At 47.5% G+C, this 25,652-nt stretch overlaps 1 protein-coding gene across 3 annotated transcripts in view; it reads right to left on the reverse strand.

The window, feature by feature from the left end:
- Rassf2 (Ras association domain family member 2) overlaps window positions 1-11,102 on the reverse strand; it is a 35,187-nt gene extending 24,085 nt beyond the window's left edge. The window contains exon 1 of one of the 3 annotated variants that reach the window (XM_034495776.2): window positions 10,949-11,102. The gene's annotated coding sequence lies outside the window, so the exon portion shown is untranslated. Of the gene's footprint in view, window positions 1-9,253; window positions 9,373-10,063; window positions 10,406-10,948 lie in introns of those variants that run through there. The other 2 variants (XM_034495777.2, XM_034495778.2) reach the window with 2 other exon arrangements.
- Window positions 11,103-25,652: the final 14,550 nt, after the last annotated feature.

The raw sequence follows: 25,652 nt of genomic DNA on the forward strand, positions 1-25,652 counted from the left end.
TCTTTCTGGGTGTGTGGTAGGGCCTGGACATCCCCACCTCAGCAACCATGAAGGGATAGAGTAGGGTAGCATTCAGCACCCACCCATGGGTCAGTGAATAGGACAGTGAAGGGATTGTTTCAAAAAACCATGATCCCCAGGCCACAACGAAAACCAATGGTTAGCAGCACCCTTGGGAGCCTTCCCAGGTCAGGCCAGTGTAGATCCACGTCCACAGCCACTGTGAAATCTGACAAGGAGCTGTGTAGATCCAGGGCAACACCTAATGTATTATATTGCAGGAAGGACTGTCTAAAGGAGAACCGAGTTGGTCCTTAGCATCCCTTCCTCTGACTTGTAAGAGAAAAGGAGACAACAACACGTCTCTAGGAGTCATGATGTGCAGGCGCAGAGCTGGTGCAAAAGCCCCCTTTTTGCAAACTAGAAGCAGGAAGTCTGCTTGATGCAAAGGAAATGCTTACCAGAGGCCCTAGCTTCCCCTTTGGGGCTAGACTCTATTTCTTCTCTGCTCCCCCTTCCCCCGGCCCAGAGCTCTCACACTGTGCTTCCTATTATAGTGCAAAGACTACCTAGTCTGATCACCCTAGAGAATTGGCTTTGTGGAGGAGCTATGATGGAGAGAAGACAGTACCAGTATCTATGTGCTTCAGCCCCTCATAAGGGCAGGAAGAAGGGCTGATGGCAAACAGGAAGCCCCAGCCCCATTGCACCACACAAGGAAGGAGATTTGAGCTATGGGCCTGCCCTGCTGAGATCTACAGATGACAAAAGAGTCCACACAGTGGTTCACAACTTTGCATGAGTAAATTCAGGTTTTCAGTGCTTTGCCTTTATCTAAATTCCTTGATCAATGAAGGGCCCGATTTCTGGCCAGGCTGAGTCCTTTGAGACCTGCTTATTCTTTTTCTTTCCTCAGATGACCTCCATCCTTTGCACCCGATACCTGAGATCCCTGGCAGCACCCAGTACCACAAGGAGGGCTGGAGCTGAGCATCAGTCAAAGTCTCCCTCACAAAGCTTTACTCTTTTACTCTTTAAACATTTTGAAATGTGTTTTATTAGGAGAGAGAGCCTTGAAGCCGGGTGACGATGGCATACACCTTTGACCCCAGCACTTGGGAGGCAGAGGCAGGTGGATCTCTATGAGTTTCAGGCCAGCCTGGTTTACAGAGTGAGTTCCAGGACAGCCAGGGCTACATAGAGAAATCCTGTCTGGAAGAGAAAATATAAATAAAATAAGGAGAAATCACTTTGAGACTTGGGGGGGGGGGGGGAGGGTGTCTCAATCAGACCTTGAGGTGGGAGCATATCAGGAGGTACATCCTGGCCATGTACGTTCACACATGTCACAGCAGCCAAAATCTGATCTTGAGGAGGAGCGCACTAGAAGCATTGTGAATTAGAAGAGACAGATTAAAAGTAGAACAGTGGGAGAGTTAGTCACCAAGGACAGCATGTGGAGGCAGGAGGTGGGAGGAACGTTCAATTCTGACCATGAGGCAAATGCTTTGACCCCCTCACACAATGAAAGAAGCAGCATCGGAGAAGAAATGAAAGGCACGAGGTCAGGTGACTGTCCCAAGTCCCACACAGAGCCCAGTGTTCCTGGTGTAGTGCCTGGCTGGCACGGGCTTAGCAAATGGATTAGGCCCCGGCCAACAGAGGCTGGGAGCCTTAGGATACGGGAGGGTGGAAGGGACTGGTCCAGCAAACAGGCTGTAAAAAGGGCAGACGACCCATAAGAGCCAGGCCCAGGGCAGAGCAGGGAGGGTCCTGTCCAGGTTGAACCTGGCAGTCACAGTCACCAATCTGCAATCATAGCAACCTGTCAAGAGAATAAACTCTTTTTCTCCATCACAGGCTCCACAATCAGTCCCCACCCTACCCCTACTCTCAGATAAAAGTCTCCATTACTGACAAAGGCACAGGTCCTAGCCAAGCCACCTCACTCCCACAGGCCACTGGGAAGATGCAAAACTCAGCCATAGCAGGGGACTGGGCTGGGATTCTCCCAGCAATTGGGTCTGCAAAGACCAGTTCCTTCCACCATGCCACCTGGGCCTGCACATTCAGGTCTGAATTCCCCAACACAGCTACTGCGGAAGAACTCAGGAAGTAGCTCTGAGGCAACTGCCCCACACACCTGCTTCCTGCTCCACACCAGTGGGGTATTAGCCAAGTGAGTGACTAGGGCTGCCTGAGACACTAAAACAGTCAGCCTGACCAGAAGAGCAGCTTGTTTATAGAGGGATATCCCTCAGGCATCTGCAGGCTTTGGGCCTGTTCAATGGATGTTTGTAAAAGGAAGTTCAAAGGCCTTTATCTCTTGTGAAAAAACAACAGCCATGGTGTGTACTAAAAATGGCACAGGGAAAGCAAAACTTCTTTCCGAAAAGGTTACATGTGAATGGATCTGAAGGTTCAGGTATTGGTGCTTATGAGGGGGTGTGTCTAAAGATAGGCATGGCTGTGTGAAAGAGTGTAGAGTGTTTTGAGGTGTGGAATGAGTGTGGGGGAGCTGTGTGTGGTGTGTTGTATGGCTATATGTATATGGAGGAGAGAAGCCTTGTAGCAGTGGAATCCGCCCCCCCTTCCCCCAGTAAGTACCAATCAGTTCTGCAGTGGACATCCAGTGTCCTCTAATCCAGTTAAATCCTGACACTAGATCTCTGGAGGGAAGCATCAGATTCCATGGATTGGATACTCAAACCCCTAGACCATCCGTCTCTTCATATGCCAGTCACAAGGCCCAGGGTGTAATCTGTGCTTCTGGCCAACTGGCTAGCTGCCAATCAAGATCTTACAATCTCTTGACCAGTTGAGCTTTTTTGCTAGGCAGCTCAGGGAAGTACTTACACTATATAAAGCATATCACAGGGGCTTCAGGAGCTGCACAGTGTGAGGTCTAGAAGCTTCCATGCCCTCTGTTGCTGCGAAGCCCTGGTAATGCTCTAGATCCGATCCTTTTGTCCATGAAGAGCTCCCTACATAGGTTTGCTTGTAGCATCAACGGCTGCATTGAAATGTGACTGAACAAAGAGGGTATGATCCAGTGCTTGAGCCATGGAAAGCCAGCAAAGCTTTACACATCGTAGCTTCTCTGCTCAGCAGTCCCCCTCCCAGTACATGGGGCAAGACCAGTCTGGAACAGGGAGAAGCAGTGTGATCTGCTCTAAGACAAGGTAGATGACACAATTCAGACTGGCTCAAGCAGAGTCTTAGGATGTTGGTCCCCCATTATATGCAGACCCTGGGAGGAAGAGCTTAGTCACAGCTCTGTGAAGTGGCCTCTCTGTTGCAATGCAAAGGGGCCCTGCCACAGTGTATGTATCTCAGCCCTTCTGTGAACTGAAATTCAACTGTGATAGAAATTTCTCCAGATTGGTTTGTCTCAAAGTGGTTTGGGGGTACTGGGGAGATGACACTGACCCAAGCTGAGTGAAAAAGAGAATACACTTCAGACCTGCATTTCTCAGAAACAAGGGGTTATTTTAACAGGGTAGTATAGAAGTCTTCCCTGGAAAGACAGTTGAATCTCCTTCTGACCCAGTATTTGCTCCTATATTTGTTGAGTCCTCCCTGCCTGTCTACAGGCTGGTCTCCCAGCTCAGCAGACTTGCCAACAGCAGCAGGTAAGGAAGGCCTGCCTCTGGTTTCCTCCCACGATGGGTTTCTGTGAGGGCCACACGTCCTGTTTACAGAATGGTTTCCAAGTCACTGGCCACACCGAGACTCAGCTCTGACTTCACATCCTCTTCCTGAAGGGAACCCCCACAAGCCTTCCTTTTTTGGTGCTATAAGCTGAGAATCTGAACTCTGTATACTGGAATCTTGGGGTTTCCTCTACTTCTTACCTGAGATCAGGGTTGAAAATCAAAAGCCAGGCTGTCTGACTCCCTTTCTCCTCAGAACCCACAGTCTTTGGACTAGAGACAAGGGCCTCCAGGCAATCAGCCATACCAGGGTGTCTTTTCCACCTCCTTTGACATAATGCCCAATCATCAAAGGAGGAAAATTCAGTATCATCAGTATCATCCAGCTGATTTCCCAGCACCAGAAGAAACTGCACATCTGGGGGTTTCCATAGCATTTCAAGGGAAATCCTCCACAACGTCATAGTCAAACCTGCCGGGCTTGTCCTGCCACTAGCTGACTAGCTCTACAAGGAAAATCAGCACCAGGAAAAACTGAGTCCCTTCAAGGTCCTCCAAGGCTCTGTGTATAGAATCTGCTTCATGTTCCCTAAGTGCCTGGGATTTGAAGGGCAGCTCCCCCCTAGGCAAATGAAAAAGGCAGAACCAGGTACAGAGCCTTCCAGAGGCTTCCCAGATCTCCTTCTGATCAAGGCACTGAAGACTCCTGGGCCCAGCAGGACTTCTCTTAGCAAGCATCTTAAAGCTTTCATCCTAGAACATGGCACCCTACAAAAGCACCCTGACTTGTTCAGTGACCCTGGAATAGCTGAACAGACCCACAAGACCTGGCTTCCTAGTTGGCACAGGACTACAGCTTCCAGATCACCTTCACCTCAGTTTTAATTCAAAGTAAACACTTATTTACTAGATCTGCCCCCATACAGCCCTAGCTATCCTTCCGTGTGCACAGCAGAGTGGTTCTCACCTTGAATGTCCCTGTGGTCAAGGAGATCCGACACAGAACTTTATAAAGAGGGTACCTATTATCTTCTGCTATTACTTAACTTCTTAGAATACCTGAAACTTCATGGACCCTACCAACCAAAGTTCTCCTTATGCTCCAGTCCATGTTGAGAACAAAGTATCAACACACATAGCCATGGTGGACATGAGGGGCATTCATCAAGTCCAGTCAGCCACAAGGTTCTGGGACACACACTAAAAAAACACTTAAATAGAAAGGTTGAGACTCCATATTTAATGAAGTCAATCTAACAACCCATAACTGAATCTCACTCACCACAAGACAGCTACTGACCCACCTTCCCAAACTCACCACCCACACTGATAGTCCTTGGGTGAGATGGTTCAACACCAAGGGGCTGAAGCCCAGCAGCCAGCAGACATCAAACCCAGTTACAATCAGCTCATAGCCAGCAGTGCTGTACACCCAATCTTATACCTCCTTCTTGCTAGACGGAGGTGGAAGCTCAGACCTGTCCCAGGGCAGGGAGAACAGCCAGGGCCCTGTGGCCTGGCATGAAATAAAGCACAAACACCAACTACCACACGGCTCTTCCAAGTCTTTCCCTTTACATACATATTTTATGTGTTTGTTTTTTAAAAATATAAATAAGCAAAAAATATAGTCATAAAATGACAAATATAGAATGTTCTTACTTATTCAAGTGGCTTTCTAGAATAGGCAAATCCATAAAGACAATATGGAGACCAGCAGTAACCAGGGGCTGAGGAGAAGAGGAAGTAGGACGGACTGTTAAGAGGTACACAGTATCCGTTCAGAGTGACATACACTCTGGCAATACATAGTGGCGATGGTCCGACAAAATTGCAAGTAAGTTTGCAGAAAATGAACTGTACCCTTAAAAATGAGCAAAGAAATAGTTTTTACAGTTTTCAACAGGGCATTAAAAATGTAAAGTTATTACATGTAGAGGGACAAAGAGAGAGAGAGAGAGAAAGAGAGAGAGAGAAAGAGAGAGAGAGAAAGAGAGAGAGATGAGAATCAAAATCTCCCTAAATTCTGCCACCTAGAGATACAGGCCATCAGCTCATCCCATCCTGGCATGCTTCACAAAAGTATTACCCTGCCTGGTAGCTTCCTTCTTAGAAATGCATAGTATCTACCCATGTTTACAGACGCGCCTCTGCAACCTTTACTTTCGAAGCCATGTGATATTCCATACCATAATTAACTAACTGGAGATTGTAAGCATTGCAAACAATGACTCAAGGGACGTCCCCAAGCACTTGTCCAATTATATCCTTAGTGGAGTGCTGAGTCAGGGGCTCCCTCAGGAAGACTGTCCAAAGAGCAGAGAGAGTAAGCTACTCTAAGGGGGCTAAACTCTGTTTTACCAACACTCCACTCTCTCCATGCATCTTTCTTAGACTCCACTTGGGTTGCTAACAAATTGCATAGTGATCAGAAAGTTAGACTGCCTTCTCCACAAAAGTCATCCTAACCTCCATTCCCAAGGCTTCCCTGGGGACACATCCTACGTGGGCCATGAAAAGCAGGCAACTGGGACCTAAAGGCAGGCAGGGTTATCCTGGGTTAATGTCCCCTGAACTTATCCAGCAGGATACCCTAGCACTTCTTTGAGGGTTCTCAGGGATGCTTGCTTTTGAAAAGCTTTTTCTTGTTCAAGATCTCAATCTTGAGTAGACATTTATTTATTTATTTATTTTTGGTTTTTTTGAGACAGGGTTTCTCTGTATAGCTTTGGCTGTCCTGGAACTCACTCTGTAGACCAGGCTGTCCTGGAACTCAGAAATCTGCCTGCCTCTGCCTCCCAAGTGCTGGGATTAAAGGCATGGGCCACCACTGCCCGGCTTGAGTAGACATTTAAATAGTTCCTGAAAATGCAAATAAACCCTTTCTAAAGAAACCAAGGGCTAAAAGGTACACATGAAACCGCCTAATCCCTTGCCTTTGAGTTGGGGAAGTAAGGCTCAGAAAGGTTTAGAATAAATGTCTCAATAACCACCCTAGAGCCCCAGGATTGTCTCAAATGGTGACTCAACTAAGTCAGAGCAAAATTTGGAAACCTAGTGCAATCCTTATCCTCCTTAGCTGGGGCATAAAATCGAAATCAAGATCACTGGGGTCATATCCCAACTTAGCTGTAGCCAGAGAGTTCACACAACTCATGTCCTGCCAACTCAGTGTTCAGTGACATCGTGCTGATAGCTAAAAATAAAAAAATAAATAAATAAATAAATAAATAAATCAGCAACAACAGGAATATTTGTACTACAGAAACAGGTGAACAACCCAAGCTTAGGCTTCCCCATATCACCCTTCTGAGAGCCAGCTGTTACGATGCCACAGTGTATCACTGGGAGCCAGCTGTTACAATACTACAGTGTATTATGGGAGCCAGCAGTTACAATACCACAGGGTATCACTAGTTACAACCTAGCTATGCACTCTTGAGCTGCTGACCCTCCGTTTTCTCACCTAACAGTCTCTCTTTCCAAATTCAGTTCTCCATGTTCCATCATAATACACACTCTCAGATCTATCACACCCTTCCTTGTATTAACCAAAGCACTAGAAAATGTCTTCCTGGACATAGAGACACGAAGTCAAGTTTAAGTGGAAAAGGAATAGAGGTGTAAGACAAGAAGGGAAAACAAAGCGATGTCTCATCGATTAAGTGCACTGACTGCTCTTGAGGCCAAGTTTGGTTCCTACCACCGACATGGCAGTTCACAACTATCTGTAACTCCATTTCCAGGACATCCAGCCCCTATCTGACCTCTGCAAGTACCAAGCACTCACAGGGTACACATACCATAAATGTAGGCATTTACCTATCTTTATACAATAAATCTTTAAAAGAGAGAGTTATTCCTGTGAGCAGTTGGAAAACAGTGTCCCAAGAAGAAACTTTAGAGACAGCACAGATTATGTCCCAAAATAATCCCTTCGGAGTGAGGGAGCTGGGGTGTATTTATATAATTTCTTCCATTACTAGCTGGTAGAAGCCAACAATACATAAGGAAGGCACTGACCAGTCTACTACATGACCTATATCCTACAGGAAAAAAAAAAAAAAAAAAGATAAAAAGGAAGACAGACTCCAAACCCATTACACCAATAGAAACAGTTAACCAAACAAATAGGACTGAGTGTCAACCATTGGTAAGACCACATAGTGATAGAATATGTCTACTTTGCTAATCACTTTGGGTTGACATAGCCAAAGAAAGCACAGGGGATCTTTCTGTCAGCTGTTAGAGAGTTGGGGATGGGGAGGGTGGGACTTGGAAGTCATTAGAGTCAGCCAAGCGCCCTTCACTCTCTGGTTCAGCCACAGTTGCTTTGATCAGGAGCCCCAAACTATTAACCCAAACAACTGCACCAAGTTGTGCTTATAGGCTTGGTGTCTTCATCCAGGGAGGATCAGCAGTGACCCACTCAATGGAATCTAAGCATGCCCACTGCTCCGCTCCACCTACTACCCCACAGTCATATCCTCTATGGAAAAGCAGAAGCAAACTGGGAGGTTTAAGTGGGGAACTTACCCCTCCTCAAGGACTTAAAAAAATTCTTCTGGGAGTTAGCCAGGCAGTGGTGGCACATGCCTTTATCCTTTATCCTTTAATCCCAGCACTCGGGACACAAAGGCAGAAGATCTCTATGAGTTCAAAGCTAACCTGATCTACACAGTGAGTTCCAGGACAGCCAAGACTACACAGAGGGGGAAAAAAATCCTTTAGGGATCAGGGAGGTGTTTATTCATGGCAGTGTGTCACTGGGGTAAAAAAAAAAAAATGGATTGCATTGTGAAGGGGTCAGGAATAGTGGTAAGCAGTACGAAGGATTGTCGTCCTGGTATTGTAAGCACAGCTGGGGCAGCTCTCAGCAGCTAAGACTTGAGATCAGAGACGGGACATTTTTTTTATTCCAAGCATACAGGACTTGAGCAGTTTTTCACTGGAGGAGAGGAGAGGAGACTTGGGCAGGCCCTAAGGCTGTTCTTATGGCTCCCCTCCCCCATTCCCTCTCAGCCTTTCCTTAGGACTCTGGCAGCTACACTTGGTACTATCTACCTCCACCTCCTCCCAAGCTGTGAGAACACTTCCTGTCTAAGAATCCCAAAGAGGACAATCAGCCCAGGCTCTCTTGTGATTGGACAGTAGGTCTCTTTTTTGGCAAGGGGGGGGGGGTCGGGTGTCCAGCTCAACAGAGAAGCGGAGGTGTCAAAAGTACAGCCCTGAGCACACTTTTAGCTGAGATCCTTAGCCATCCCTAAGTAGCAAGCACACAGGGCCAGACAAGAAGCCTGGCTGCGAGGCACCAGGAAAGAAGTCAAAGGGAAACCAGTCAGCCTCTGAGATGTTGCAGATGAACCCTAACACCTGAGAGAGGAAGAGAACTGAAAACAAGAGGTGGCATCTATTACCCTCCCTCTAAAATACCACGAAATAGAGAGAAAGTAGGCACCTCTAAAGAGAAGACACGGTGAGCTGGAGAGAGGTATGCTGTGGAAGCAGAGCCTGGAGAGACCTCTCTCAGGAAAGCAAGGGTGGGGGAGGTGATGGCTGCAGGTACCACGGGTACAAGAACAGAGCATGCACTGACCAACCTGGCCCATCCCATGGATGCTGGCATGGGAATCTTGGATACCCTGGTCTCCTTTTAGCTGAGTTTCTCAAGTCTACCCTCATCATTTGTGCTTGAATCCCATGTTTTGTTGTGTTTCTGCAAGTACTCCACCTCTGCTCTTCTATTTGTTAAAGAAGGGATGGGTGTGGTTTCCCACTACTCCCCTCCCCCCAACACAGGCAATCCCAAATATTATCAGTCCACACCCCCCAGGTGGCCAGATAGTCCCCTTTGGTACTGGGGCAAGAAACATGCTTCTTTGCAAACAAAGGTCATCTCTCAGTCCACCATCATTTGATGTGTCTCTCTACCTTCCCGAATCCCGACTGCAGCAGGTCCCAGGAATCAGGCTTTAGTCCGAAGGAGGAAAAGCCCATACTCAGCAGCCCTACTCTAGTTCTCAGAGCTCAAACGAGCATCGCTCAGAAAGATACCACAGTTAGTCCCCTAGGACAGAAAGGAAGGGAGGATGAGAACAAGGGAAGGAAGTGGGGGGCACTCTTCTCAAATCCAGTATAGCTTAGTCACAGAGGTTTCTTTAACCCTCAGAACACCTGTAGGAAAAGCTTCCACTTAATAATCGTGGATTGAAAGTACGACAAATCAACCTCAGGTTCCTCATTCACGTGCTCTTCAATAATATCCCCTGGCTGAATCTGCCGGCTGTTTCTGAGAACCGTGACCCTAATTTTTTCTTCCCACTGTCCCAGGACCATTTACCGCAAGGACAGAGCCCGCTCTGACAAATTGTCATTTGTTCACTGCTTCATCTTACTTGTGGGATGCTTACCGTAACCCTGGCCTCTGCTCTCAGGAAGAATCGTTTCTAATGCCCTGGTTTCCAGACTCCTGGGACTAAAGCGCGCGCAGCGTTGAGAAGCCTCGTGCTGAGCCTGCCACTGAAGCACAGTGGCTGTCTGTCCAGTGGCTGGTCCAGCTTTGTCCCTACCACCACCAACCACTCTGCTGCCTCCCAGGGCGCACTCGGAGATAAAGCTGGGTGCAGAGTAAGCACTCTGCATACTCGAGTGGCCAGGCCGTCTTTTGAAAGCACCTGCCTAGCTCGGCCTCCAGCAACCTCGTGCACCAGCTCCGGAAGGGACAAGAAACCCTGGAAGGGGAAGTGAGCCGAGCACCACGCACCCTTAAACTCTGAAACCCAAAGGGGTCTGGGCTCGCCGCGGGCCGGCGACTTGGTCCTCGCCCTGGGAGCCAGAGGGCGCACTACAGCCTGACCCTCCCCTAAGCTCCCCAGGCCTGCACCTGCTATCTCGCTCCACCTCTCCAGGGAGTTCGGGACCACCCTGCTCCAGGGAGGAGGGCACTTTTCTGCCACTGCACTTAGTGTTGACTGCAGGAAAGATCTTAAGATGTCAGAGCCGCAGGATGAGCTCCAGGCCACAACTTTCTACCCTGGAAAAAACGAGTGGGCTGGGGCGCCCGCCTGCGTTACTCCTGGGGAGCCCGCACAACTAAGGCCACCTTGCGGTTTGGGAGAGGGGTGGCGAGCGGGGACAGAGAAGACTTAGGGGCCGGACCAAACTGGCCACTGGCCGCTGAGGGAAAACTTTGGGCTGGGAGGAGGGAGACAGGACCATCGACACCTTGCGCCCTCATCCCGCGCCAGTACCCGGCTCCTCGAGCCCCGCGCCCTGTATCGCGCCCTGTGTCTTGCCTGTGTCCCGAACCATCTGCATCCGCTCTCTCCGCAGGGGTTGGAAAGTGGGGGCGCCGCTGCGGGGGTGGGGGGGTGCTCCAGCGTGCTTGGCCAGTGATCCGCGGGACCCGCTCGCTTGGGCCGGCCTGGGCGGCGACAGTGCGGCTGAGGGCGGGCGCCCCGCCCACCTGGCCCCTCCGCCCCGCCTCCCTAAGCTCTGCCTTTATCTGCCGATCCTTGACCAACCCACCCGCCACTGGGGTAGTTCTCTCCCCACCCCTCTTCTCTTGCCTTTCTTTCCTCCTCTCCCCCCCCCACTCCCCTCTAGGGGGCGGAGCTTCTCCCCTCCCTTCAAGACAGACAATGCTGTGGCTTTGCCTCGCCTCCTCCCTTCATCTCTCCCCCCACAAGCCCCGCTCGCGCGTTTCTTCTCCGCCGGCCAGAGTGGATGAGGAGGGGGCGGAGAGGGTGGGTGGAGGGAATAAGGTGCTGCCTCTCACCCCATCGCGCCTGCCCTCTCCAAGCCGCGCGGAGATTTGGCCCAAGCTCTTCAGTTCGCCTGGCACTGAGACAATCACTCCCAGGGAGCAGCCCGCCTAGAGAATGCAGATTTCCTAGCAGAGGATGTGCAGTTGGTGGAGTGGGGTGGTGGTTCTTTCTAACACCCGGGTTGGTTCCCAAAAGGGTTTGAGTTGCCAAAGAGCTAAATGGGCCTCTTCGACTTCACAGGCCGGCAGACGTGACAGCAATGAGAAGGAAGTCAAGTTTCTTTGTCCATCCCTCACCTCCTTCTCCTCTCCATCCTTAGACTCCAGGGAATGCTAGTGCAGAGGAGGGAGCACTCAGCTACGGATTCTGTAACCTCTAACCATAATTCTTCGTTTATACTTGCAGTCGGTCCCCAAACCAAAGGAGAAGGGAACCTAACGGTTAAAGAAAGGGCGGCCAAACCCCCAAAGTGCATCGCATCTGCCTGGAAGCCAGATATTCTCTTCTAAACTCATTGTTTGGATATTGGAATGTGTCTCCCATAGAAACAATGTTATAAACGGCGATCCGTTCCCAGACCAGCTACAAATGTGCTGAGCCCAAAGCACAGCTGCGGGGTGGTGCTGGAAACGTCCCACAATACTAAACAAGAAGACTACTGATCGGCTTTTTCTGCTGTGAAAGGGGAGGGGAGTGTTAGGGGGACAAATGCATCTAGTTCTTTCCTCTTGAGCTATAAACACAAACCTGGTCCGTTAATTTCTCTTACTGGAGCCATTACTGTGTATTAGGTAAGCTGCTTTCCTTCGCAAGTATCAGGACCCCAGGGGAAATATGTGCTCTGAGGATACGAGCATTTCTCAAGCTAGAACTGCAGGAAGAGCTGAGGAAATCTCCAGGAACCTTCTCCAAGGGTTCTTTCTTCTCTTCTAACCTGGCCTTCCATAACCTCGGAAACGGGACAAAGGGCAGCTATGGTTCCTAACAGCAGAGCTCTGGTTTTGCTGTTCAAGCAGCTGAGAGGCTGCTAGAATTCCTCAGTTTCTGCCCCAGGCTCTCAGGAGAGCCACTCCCTGGCTCTCCTGGCTTACCCTGAGTCAAATGGCCATCTTATAACCAATCATCTGGCTTCCTGCCAATTAGGGTACATTCCTAATGCCAGAAATACTGGTCCTTGGCCCTGTTAAATCCAAATCGTGAAACCCTGGTGATGTGCACCCATAATTCCAGTGCTCACGAGGCCGAGACAAGAAGACTGTGGATTTGAGACTATTCCATGCACATAGTGAGACCTTTAAAAAGCACCTCCGTGAATACAATGAGTGGTGATCTGAGTCACCGGAAAACACCTTTCTAATGGTCCATTTCCTCATATCGAGGCAGTAGGAGAGGAGAATTGTCCTTTCATCCTTTCAGAGTAGACAGAGATGTTGCATCTGGGCTAGAGATGCTATTTCTCAACAGGAAACACACACTGAATTTTACCTTTCAACCCTGCAGACTTCCACGCGCAGACTACACAGGAAAGTCCAAGGCCTAGGAGAGCGCCGTCTAAAAGAAGCTTCCCAATAAAAATGGTGCCAAATACTGGGGCAGTAGCTCAGAAGGAAAGGGTGGGACCCTGGGTTCCTTTTAAGAGCTATGGTATGCATTTAAAATTTCTAATAGCTAATAGTAGTTGGAGAAAGCCAGGCATGATAGCACACACCTGTAGTTCCAGCATTTGGAAGACTGAGGCAGGAGGACTATGAGTTCAAGGCCAGCCTAGGGTATAGGAAAACTCTTGTCTCAGAGGTGGTAGTGAAGGAGGAGGAGGAAAACAAAACAGATAAAATTAAGTTTTATAATATTTCTGTGTAGCCTGGTGTGTTGAAAATATAATTTTAATATATAATTAATATAAAAATATTATGTTGGGTATGGTGGCACATGCCTTTAATCCCAGCAGTTGGGAGGCATAGGCAGGATCTCTGTGAGTTCCAGGCCATCCAGGGCTACATAGTGAGACCTGTCTTAAAAATACATAAGTAAATCTTAAATAAACAATAATATAAAGAAATTATTCATGAAGTATTTTATACTTGATACTATATATTTAGTATATTTTTATACTAAGGATGAAACGGGTGCATGTTTAAACCAGCACATCATAATTCAGATGCTAAATTTTTATCAAAAATTTCTCAATCTGATTCATATATTTAAGAATATATATATGTATTTAACAACAATTTATTTTTAAAAGAGGTCATGAATTTGAAAAAGAGTAAAAATTGTAAGGTAGGGTTAGTGTGGAGGAGAGGGAAGGAGGAAATGATGTAATCATATGATCTCAAAAGATAAAAAATGAAGAAAAATTCTTAATCTGTAGTTACATTTTTAAAAGTTCTAGTTAGACAAGTAGACTCACATACCCAAGTGGGTCAAATGGACTTCAGACTTACTTAGTAATTGCATTGAGAAGCAATATCTAATTTTAATTTGAGTTTTGAGTAAATAAACTTAAAATTCTGTTCCTAAAGAACACAAGCCAGCCAGGTGTGGTGGCAAACTCCTTTAATGCACTCTTCCAGCACTCAGGAGACAGAGGCGGGAAGACCTAAGGGTTCTAGGTCAGTCTATTCCACATAGTGAGTTCCAAGCCAGCCAGGGATACATAGTGAGATGAAAGAAAGAAAGAAAGAAAGAAAGAAAGAAAGAGAGAGAGAGAGAGAGAGAGAGAGAGAGAGAGAGAGAGAGAGAGAGAAAGAAAGAAAGAAAACAACAGCAAAAAGAACAGGAGCCAATTCAATTACTACATGTGACCAAAAGCCTCCACAGGAGGATGACCCAGGACTGATGGCTTCCAGGGTGGGTTGAGAAGGCCCTCTGATTCTCATTAGCAAAACACAGGCAGAAATGCAGAACACCCACAGAAAATAATTTTCCAACTTCCTTTAGCTCTCACTCTAGCATCTGGAAAGGTGTGTGCGGGGAAATAGAACATGCTCCCCATGATTATACAAATGGAAGGCCTGGCTTTAGCTCCCTAGGGTCACCATAAATCCCAGGGTACCACAGACATGCAAAGGTTTGAGAAAAGCTAAATTGTGAGGCACAGGCTAGACTTGGATGCAGGTCATTTGCTTAGGACCTAGAAAGCAAGAACGAGGGGTGGGCTACAAGGGTGTAGAGAGGAAAGTTGCCTGGTGCATTGATAGACAAGTTACTGTTGTGAGCATCTAGGGCTGTGGTTGTTAGGGTGCCCTCTGAGGACCTAGATAAATGCACCTCAGAGCTGTCTGCTCTGAAGCTGGGGGATTGTGCAGTTTATGGAAACCTGACCATTTGAGTATTGCTTCCAGCCTGGCTCACCTCCTCAGACCTCCTGAATGGTGTGGCCTTCGTTGGCCTCAGAGAACCGTCTGAGAGAAGAGGGGAGCTGTGGCTGCTGTCCCTGTGATGGTAGAGACAGGACACAGAGGTGGGAGATTACAAGGACACAAGAGGGGACGAAGCCTCTTCCAGTGCAATCTGGCTGTGCTTCAGAAACTCTGCTAGTAAATCACAACTGCCTCTTGAGCCAGCATTTGACTTCCCAAAGACATTTCAAGTGAGGGCATTCCTAAGTCTGAACAACACACCTCATAGGAGTACCTATGATTTCATTCTTGGAGATAAAGAAAATACATAAATAATCTCACTTAAAAAAAAAAAACCTTTTAAGCTTTTCTTCATCTTTAAACTTTACGACAAATCATATTTATTATAAGTTGGAGTTATGTAACGTAAGTCACAGAGGCACATGTGTAGTCACTGTGGGGCACCTAAGGACACACTGCTCTAAACACCTGCGTGAGTCTCAAGCACATTCCCTCCTGTCTCTTAAAACCTCGCTGACTTTGCTTCCTCCGACTCCTTCTGGAACTCTATCTCAAAGCATAGGCAGAGATCTCACTTTACCTAGCAGAGGTCCCAGTGTGGGTCATGTTTCCCTGCGCACCAACACGACATTGTGAGTGGAAGTCCCAGAAGATGTGACTAAGCACACACAGGACGTCTGCTTTAAGACCTCACCGGAGCTCTAGTGTCTGCTCAGGGCTGGCAGGAAGGCAGATGGTCTGTCAGTGATCAAAAGCAATGGTCAGTGGTGCTGAGTCTGAAGGGGTGCGGGGCACCCAGACCCCGAGTTCCATAACTACAGACATAAGCAACAAATGTCAACTAGCCCCTCAAGGTTGGGTCTACCGTCCCACAGCATTCTGCTTTCAATATGTCTGTCAAAGCAGGGCCTCTGGGGGTCTTGGGGGGTTAGGGAGATTCTGGTGCTATTATCTACCTGCTAACACGCTACCACATGCTACCACAAAAGAAAAGACATACTCTCCCCAGGACTCACCTTGAAGACAGCCGGAAATGAAAGGAGAATGCCAAGAGAATTTTAACTTACAGAGACCAGAGGGGCTGATTGTATCAAACTGCATTTACCACCCATCCCTATTCTATCCTGAAAGTAAAATCTACAAGAAGACGCAATGAGCTACAGAGAAATCAGGAAGTCAAAACAAGTTCTACCCTGAGGTCCCAACCACATCTGGACGTGCCTGGAACTCTGGCAGGGAAGCTGACTGGAAATCTGTTTGAGAGATGAAAAAGGGCCCCTCTGGGAGGTTACTCTCACACTAAGAACAAAACAAGTCGGGCCCAGAAACAAAGCCTTAGTTGACAGGAGTTGAATGGTCTAGGTCCACAGAGCCTTGCTTTGTGGACATTCCTGCTGAGTAACACTAAAGAGATCTCAGGCCTCTGTCCAGCTTGGTATTTCCCAGGAAAACGGTGGACTGTGCAGTGGCTACAGCGATTCCCCCCAGGCCGCGGGTGTTCTGCCCTCCAAAGCTGGCTGCAGCACTTCCAGGAGGTGCTCCCAAAATGGACTCCTGTCTTTCACGGGTGAGTGCTTGTTCTCAGGGGCCCAGATAGCGATTTAATTTAAAACGCTGCCCATGGGCTCATATTTTGAGCCCTTGGTCTCCAGCTAGGGGTACTATTTTGAGGAAGTTCTAAGGTAGAGACTCTCTGCAGGAAGTAGGCCAGTGAGGGAGGGCTTTTGAAGCTTAAGAGGACCCTGTCTGCTTTTCTGTCTGTTTCCTGTCTTACAAGAGCTGCAGAATTTCCTCTGACACACATCACTGCTGCCATGTTTTCTTGGTGCAGCTTGCTCCTCCCTTAAGCTTCTAGTGTCAGGTATTTGGTCACAGAGATGAAGAGTAACTGATACAGAAGATGCCCTCAGTTGTTTCTTTTGAATGATCTGCTTATCCTTTTACTTTTGATTAATTGGATGTAGCCGCTCAACCTCAAACCATGAGACAAAGAAACCTTTTTTCCTTATAGATTATCCAGTCCCAGGTACTCTGTTATAGCAAACAGGAATTGGGGTAAAATGCCAACTCAGGGGCTAGAGAGACGGTTCTCCTGTAAAGTGCTGTAAAGTGCAAGGATGAGGTCCTAAGGTCAGACCCCTGGATTTGTTTATAAACTTGTCCAAGAGACCTTTGGACCTCTCACCCTGCCTCCCTGGGTTCCCAGAACCCCACCCACACAGCATAGTGGTGTTTTTACATGGCTCAAGTCTGAATGAGCTGGCAAAATTTAGATGCACAGCTGTTAATATGACCGCATTTGTTCTCACAAGCTGGAGGGACTCGGAGAAATCTGAGAAGGAAAGATTTTGTCAGCAAACTCTCCCAGTGTACCTTTCACGGAGAAGGGCTATCTTAACCAAGAACCCACGTTATCCACAGGTGACAGGTTTCTGTGGAGTCTAAAATATTTATATGGCTCAGTATCTGAATCATCCTTGACGATGGAAATGCAGAGCAGCTTGGAACTCTTACACAGCCCCATGGAGGAGATCTATCTTACCAAACATTCCATCCTCACTTGAAACACAAGTGAGTCTGATAAGAATTGGAGAAGAAGGCAAAGGGTCCTGGGTAGATCACCTGGAACTGTTCATACACACACACACACACACACACACACACACACACACACACACACACATCTCTTTTCACAGGGATTATTTGGGAACAAGCCTCAAGATTAAACATAGAAGGCAGCCTGCTAAACTTATTAAATACATAGTACCTGAGCTATTTTCAAGTACACGAAATAGTCCATAGAATTCTCAGAATCACTTCCAATTTCCTTGACCCGCAAATTTCCATCCCACTGAAGCTTCTCTTCCACTTGGAACAATGTTCTTTAGTGTGAGTCCACACAAACAGAATAAGCACCCTCCATTGTGTCCATGTTTGTGTGTAAGGCATCGGCAGTGTGCCGGCCACTATATTAGGCAGGTAAATGACCGGAAAAGCAAGCATCACAAAGCCAAGAGCAGTGCCAAGGAGCACCTTGTACAACAATGCATTAATGGGCTCAGAACACAGACTTAGGGAAATCAAGTCACCTCGCCATTTGCTTGTAAAAACTTATGTGAGCCAGCCTAAGTCACCAGAGGAGAGTTCAAAGAATCAAGGCCTCTGAGCAAAGAAAGAGCAACAGGGCCCAGTGGCCTCTGCCTTACAGAACCATGCCTGCCTGGCCCTCCCTTACTCTCTCCCTCCGTTTCTTACACTGCTTTCTCTTGTCTGCTCTCCAATTTATGCCCAATTGTAACCTGTGCCCCAGTATCCATGTAGGATGAAAGATCCTATATCTACCATCAGCTCCCTGAGATTCTAGATGCCATCAGTGCTGGCCAGCAGGGAGGAGGGACATGAGACTGGGCAGTGTTCCCATGAGGATGAGGGATAAGCAGGAGGGGGATATAACTTTGAATCTCTGGGGAGTTTGTGTGTTTGCTGTTTTGGTGTTTTGAAACAGGGTCTCATGGATTGAAGGCTGCTAATTAAAGTTGCTATGGAGTTGAGGTTGCTCTCAGATTCCCGGTCCTCCTGAGTCTGGGATTATAGGCATGCATCACCGTGTCTGGCTTAGGGGTGTCTGAGTGCTCATATGGCTTGCTGAACTCTCACCTGTTACCCTTCTGCCCAAGTTTGGGGCCAGGCTCCAAACCTCTTCTACTGGCCCAGCGTCTTGAGCATCCTTGAGAGATCCTGGATGCTGAGTCCCTGGATTCATGCATTCTCATAGTCCCCAGGTTTCCCCTGTCTTCCTTCCTGATGCCCTTACCACCCTCTCTGCTGAGTTGTTTCTTCCATGGCATTGTTGAGAGTGGTCTGGGAAGGCCTTGCCCAGCGGTGCAACCCCATTAAGCACCTATGTTAAACATAGTCTCAGGGGGGAGTTTATACATATATTTCTTTTTACATTTTTATTTATTTCTTAATTTTATGTATGAGTATTTTGCCTACACATATGTCTGTGCGCCACATGCATGCGTAGTGCCCACAGAACCCCAAAGAGTAGTTATGAGCTGCCATGTAGGTGCTGGGAATTGAACCTGAGTCCTCTGGAAGAAAGGATCATGTTCTTAACACACAGCGGGCTCCACAATCTTTAAAACTGGCTCAAGTGTCACCTTTCCTTAGCACAATTACCACACACCCTGCTTCCTTGGTGACCTCACAGCATAGTTTCCAAACACATCTACAAGGAGCGTCCTGCCATGCTGAGAGCCAGGCTAACCTCAGTCCTTGTCCTCCTCCACCTGCCTGCCGGCGAGTACTCAGCACGCAGCTAACAAAGGGAGAAACGCATTTGGCAGAGTGTTGAATGCCACAGAGCGGTGTCTGTGGGGCAGTGGGTTGTACAGCACACGCATACTTGCCGTTAGAAACCCCACGTGTTACAAGCAGCAGCTCATTCAGTCCTCACAGGGTCTCAGGAAATGGTCCTACTCCTGCACCAAGTCAGTGAGTGACCATTCAAGATCAGAGCCAGAAGTGTGGTCTCTCCACACATCTGTCTTCTGCCTCTGAGCAGCCAGGCCCGGCAGAGAGATGATGCCTGCTGACCCTTACCTAGACTGCTAGCTTCCACTGACACTTGAAACCAGGTAATGAACCTGAGCTGAGGCTGAGGCTGAGGCTGAGGCTGATGGTGAGGCTGAGGCTGAGGCTGAGGCTGATGGTGAGGGTGAGGCTGGCTTATGTCCCAGAGTTGGGTAGAGTCAAGTTTATCCCATCCTTAGTCCTCCAGCAGGCCTTGGGGCTCGGGTGCCCAGCTAGGCCAGGCCAGGCCAAGTTGTGAGGTCGGCAGAAGCTCCTGCTTCCTTGTCTTCTCCTCCTAGCTCGCACCCTATTGGATATTTGACTATGATGTGAATGTCTCTGTCATTTGTCAGTTCACTCAACAAACATGTAATGGACACCTGCCATGCCAGCATTGTCCTCAGCCCTCGAGAGACAAATCATTAAGGCATTACAATATAATGAAACAGTGACTGAATATCCCTATTGTGAGATAACTATAGTGAGAATCAGCACACATACACACACACACACACACACACACACACACACACACACACACACGAGCACCTTGACTATGGGAGAAGAACTCTTTCCAGCACCAAATAATACAAGGAAGCAGCAGAAAGGTGAGTGCTGATCTGAAGAAATGCATAGACAGAGAACAAAGCCAGGGGATAAGGGGGAGTTTACGGCAGTCAGTGCTTTGCAGTCTGTGTTTGGTGTAGGAAAGCTCAAACTACTACATCCCACTTACCACAACCCCCCACACGAATGCATATACCCCCCCCCCCCAACACACACACATTGGCCTCACCTCTGTGTCTACCATCTCCCAATGTTCCAGTCCTGTCTGTAACACAATGGCCCTTGGGATACACTGAAGATCCAAAATATAGCAATGAGGACAGTTACCTTTGCCTATCTGACTTTTCCTCTAGGCCCCAAATGCTTAAATAATGTCTGACACATAGAAGCCCCAATAAACAAACACTGACTGAGCTGTTGAAGGAGCAAATGAAGCCAAAGAGTTAGGCCATGTCCTCGTTACTAGACTTTAAGAGCAAAATCTTCTTTGGCCATCCAGAATACAAGTCAAAGTGCCTAGTTTTTTTTGTTTTGTTTTTTTTTTTGGGTTTTTTTGTTTGTTTGTTTGGTTTGGTTTGGTTTTGGGGGGGTGGTTTTTTCGAGACAGGGTTTCTCTGTATAGCCTTGGCTGTCCTGGAACTCACTCTGTAGACCAGGCTGGCCTCAAACTCAGAAATCCGCCTGCCTCTGCCTCCCAAGTGCTGGGATTAAAGGTGTGCACCACCACTGCTTGGCTCAAAGTGCCTATTTTTTAAAAGTCAGCCTTGTTAGATACTTTAGTACAGCAACAGTCAGAGAACAGTGAGATGTTTCCATTCCTCCAGGGTTCCCATAATGCCTTGGGGCAAGACAACAATACCCAAAGGCGAAACTGGCTAAAGAGATGAAGAAGCAGGACAGAGCCCACAGTGAGCACTGCTGTGCCCCTGTTAAGACAACTATTAGATTTGTGGTTACAAGAATGAAACATGGATGTTACAACTCATTATACCGACAAACTAAAATGCCAATGATGAACTTGGCATAAGAAGGTAGTAAAAGGGTCCATGCAGAATGAATGGCCCAGCTCCTAGAGCTGGCAGTAAGTTTGAAGTCATTCAAGAGACTGCGAGGGAGCTTCAAGAGGGGCAGCAGCATTGTCTCGGGGCTTCAAGAGAGCTGTGTTGAATGAAAAATAAGCCAGAAACTGTGGTATGCTACACTGCCTTGGACGGAGAGTCATTTCGTATGTAGCTCTCACGCTGTCCTCACAGAGAATTAAAACAATAGAATGAGTAATAGGAGCAGCCAAACACAAGTAAGTGATGGAGGAAAAAGAGGAAGCAAGCTTGTTTGGTCATCGAAGATGGAGGAGTGAAACACATCCGTGGAGTCCTGGGAATCCTGAGAAGGTGCCTGGAGACCTTCCGTCCAAGGTCATCTCAGAAGGGAGCCTTTGGACGATAAGATCCTCGTGTTTAGACCAGTGAGGGGTCTCAGTGGAAAGACTTCTCATCAGTAGTAAGAGACCTTGTAGCATGGAGCTGTCTTGGGCATCCTTAGCCATGGTAGAACCAGATAGCTTCTAAAGCTTCAGGAAGTTCTAAAGGAGCAGGCCCCTTTAGAACTTACCCCTGAGGTAAGCCTAGAAGAGGAAAACTGGGGACCCCACAGGTGTCCTACAATCGGGGTGAGAGAAACATAGATGATATCTGGGCCATTCTGAGGATCATGTGGAAATTGGGTTTTTTTTTTTTTTTTTTTTTTTTTTTTTTTTTTTTGAGACAGGGTTTCTCTGTATAGCCCTGGCTGTCCTGGAACTCACTCTGTAGACCAGGCTGGCCTCAAACTCAGAAATCTACCTGCCTCTGCCTCCCAATTGCTGGGATTAAAGGTGTGCGCCACCACTGCCCCGCGAAACTGTAATATCTTGGTAGGGACTGTGGGGAAGGATGTTGAACCTAAAACAAACATGCCCCCCACTCAAGACCAGAAACCCCTTCTCACCCCAATGGCTGAGGTATGACACAGTGCCACCATTAGGGTGTGGCCAACCAACAGAGGCATTGCCGAGCTACCTTAAATGGCCAAGTTTGCCTGAATTCGATCATCATGACTTTTGTTACCGGCTGCACAGAGTTTCAAAGGAGAGAATAAAGTATGATTTTTAAGTATTGTGTGTAGCACACCAGAATATTTAACATGGAAATTCAACATAAATGCATTAACTCTTTCCTGATTAGAGTCTGTAGACAGGTATCAGCTTTCACCTGGGCATTGAGATGAACTCAGAACCAGAGCTGGGAAGGAAGATCAGGAGTTCAAGACCAGTCTCAGCTATATAGTAAATTTAAGGCCAGCCTCACTACATGGGACTCTCTCATAAATAAACAAGAAAAACAAAACAAAACAAAACAAAAAAAAACAACAAAAAAACCAGAACTAGCCTCCAGCATCTGTTGAAGTATCGTAAGATGAACATGTATTCCTCAGGTTGAAGATGGCTCCACCATTTTCAGTGCCAGGCACTACATGGAAGTGTCTAGAAAGAAAGAACAACAATGGGTATAAGGGGCAACCTTGTGGAACTGCTGACATCTGGTTCCAGGCTTAAGGGGTGGCAGGAGCTCCTGAGATGGAGAGAAACATTCTGGGCTAAGGCAAGAGTAGCAAGTTCAAAGCCATGAAGACCCAGCTCTGAGAAAGCAGCTTGTGGTGCTGTGGGCCTGGAGCAAACTGTGGGAATGAGAGATGTTTTCTGTTCCACTTACACGGCCAAGAGTCAGAACCCAAGATGAGCTGAGCCGCCTGTTTCCCATGGCGTTTCAGCAACACTGAGTATCTTTCCCTGTGTGTGAATGAGTTCAGACTGAGGGCTGGCCAGGGAACTGACACCACCTTCCTCTCACGTGGAGTTATAGAGAGAAGCCAGCTGCGGGGAGTTGCTTGGAGAAAAAGCATGCTTCCTGGGCCAAGAAACTTCAGGAAGATGCCAAACAGGGGCAGGCAGGACCGCACAACCAGCAGGATAGTCCATGGGCTCTTTCCAGCCGACCCTGAGACGCTGACCCTCTGCCAGAGCTGGCCTGATCTCTGCAGTTGCAAAGCCAACTCTCAAGGGTTCAGCACTGTGAGACCTTGATTGCTCTCCCCCCTGTCCCGGCCCTCCATCCTCCTCGGTTCACACAGAGATGAACTATCAGCATGTTCTCTCCCACGTTCAACCTAATCACTTCGCTATGGAGTCTTTCCCAAGTTTCCTACTGTGCCCTGATTGAGAACAGGCCTGAACTGTCCAGCCCTTCTAACAAGCTTAACCAATTCCTCTCCAGATCCTAGTTTCCAGGGAAGAAGGCTAAGTGATTCTCCACAGAGAATGTAATTCCAATGCCCAGGCTGTTGGCCATGTTTTGAAGGAATGATAAGGTAGTATCCAGGAATACAGGGAGAAGGTCAGCTCAGAGGAGAAGGACACAGGGGTGGGAGGAGTCAGGTCACCTTTGTATCATGGGTGATAGTGAAGAGTTTGGGATTGTCTTCCTAATGAACGGGGTGACCTTTGAATTTACTGTGAGCATAGACCGAATAGCCTTGAAGTAGCAGTTGGTGTGGTAACACCCTTTGTGTGTGTACAAGTTCTCTCTGTGTTAATAGATACGTGTGTGGGTACACATGCATTTGTGCACGCGTGGGTATGCTCCTCATTCACCTTTTAATTATTTTTTTGACATTGGGGCTCTCTCCAAACCTGCAGCTCATTGGTTCAGCTAGACTGGCTGGCTGGCCAGTGAGCTCCAGCGCTGGGATTACGGATGTGTTCTGCCCTGCCCAGCTGCTCATATGGATATTGAGGATCTGAACTCAGGTCTTTATGCTTGTGTAGCATGCACTTTATTGGCCAACTCCTCTGTAATGACTTTAAGAAGGCCAATGAGAGCTCAGGAAACCCAGCAGGGAATTGAAGAAGAACTCTATGAAAGGAAGGTTATTTTCTCTGTGTGAAGTAGTAAGCCCAGGTCAGCTAGAGTTACACAGTTAGGAAAGGTGGACCCAAAGCAAGGAAAGTAAGGACAAACCTGAACCCAGTCACATCAGGAAACACTGGCACTCATGCCTTCTTTTCACATGCCAGGGAGTGGCCAGTGGAAGACAGCAGAGCCCAGATGGGGGGGGGGGGGGGAAGAAGAATGAGCTGCAGCCTGCCCACACACCAGTGATGCCATGCAGCAGGTTAGTGCACAGCTGCCCATCTTCCAAACATAACTGCAGCTGCTGTCATCTGATGCTTCTTTCTAGAATGTACGCCCAACTCTCTTATGGCCAACCTGGACCTGAGTCCATGTAGGGAAGGGAACTCTGGGAAATGTGTAGCTTAGATTGGTTAATGCAGTAGGAATGCTCACACAGTAGGAAGCTGAGAAGCCAGAGTTGAGCCACAGTCTTTGATTCTGGTTGAGTTCCCAGGACAAAGGCTCTTAGCTAAACCTCCCAATGCTTCTGGGGAAGGGCAGCATAGGGCATTTGCTTCTTTCCTTTCATTCACTCTTTTACACAATAAATGTATTTATTACCTTCTGTTTTTTTATGCTCGGATCTACACACTTAAATTCTTCAATGCCTGCATCACTCGAGCTCTTTGAATGCTATGTGGAGTGACCACCCACTTTCTGGTTGGATTGAAGGCCAGCTTCACAGGAGGAAATGAAAATCTGGCCAGGAGCCTATGTCTGGGGAGCTCACAGGAGCCCATGGTGGACCTCTCACTGTTGTTTTGCTACTGCGCCATAGCATCCAACTGATTCTACATATGGAGAGAGAGAGAGAGAGAGAGAGAGAGAGAGAGAGAGAGAGAGAGAGAGACCATGATGATTGATACTGATTTTAGGTCATAGGTGACTAAAAGCTTCCTAATTGATTTATGAAGCTGAACTAATTAGAATGCTCACATTGAATACAGAAAATGAAACCAGATTATAAACAGCTGCATTTAGGAATACAACTGTGAAATTCCTTACTGAGTGTTAGCAAACAGACACAGTCATGCGCTAAGTCCAGACCACTGGTGACATTTGCTGTATTTTAGTGATTAAAATCTGGTTGGAGCCTTTAATCCTAGGCAAAGGCAGGCAGGTCTCTATGAGTGTGAGGCCAGCCTGGTCTACAGAGTGAGTTCTAGGACAGCCAGGACCACACAGAGAAACTCTGTCTTGAAAAAAGAACAAAAAACAAACAACAAAGAATGTGGTTCGAAAGCAGAAGCTATCACAGGATACTAAGTTCATTATAATAAATAAAAACTCAAAACCATATAATAAAAACATTTAGTGCTGAAAGAACATCTGATCAACTATCAATAACCACTCTCAAAGTGATGCATACAGGGGCTGGTATTGAGAGATGGCTCAGTGGTTAAGAGCAATGGATGCTCTTGCAGAAGGTGTCTAGCACACCCATGGCAGTTCACAACCACCTATAACTCTAGTTCCAGGGTCTCTGACTCCCTCTCTAGGCCCCAGGCACCCATATGGTGTAATATATACATGCACAAAATACTTATACACATAAAACAGAACTAAAATATTTTCAAATGAATTGCATCATAAAAAATCAAGAATGAAATTCTAGACTACCAGTGTGGCGGTGCAATACATGAGTGTCTCTTGCATTCTAAGAACCTTGAACTTTTGCTGGACCTCACAGCCAGAGTTAATAATACACCTTCAGGTCACTTAAGATTTAAGATTGCTGTC

The sequence above is a fragment of the Arvicanthis niloticus genome, chromosome 2 (genome assembly GCF_011762505.2).
Source record: "Arvicanthis niloticus isolate mArvNil1 chromosome 2, mArvNil1.pat.X, whole genome shotgun sequence".
Lineage (NCBI taxonomy): Eukaryota > Metazoa > Chordata > Mammalia > Rodentia > Muridae > Arvicanthis > Arvicanthis niloticus.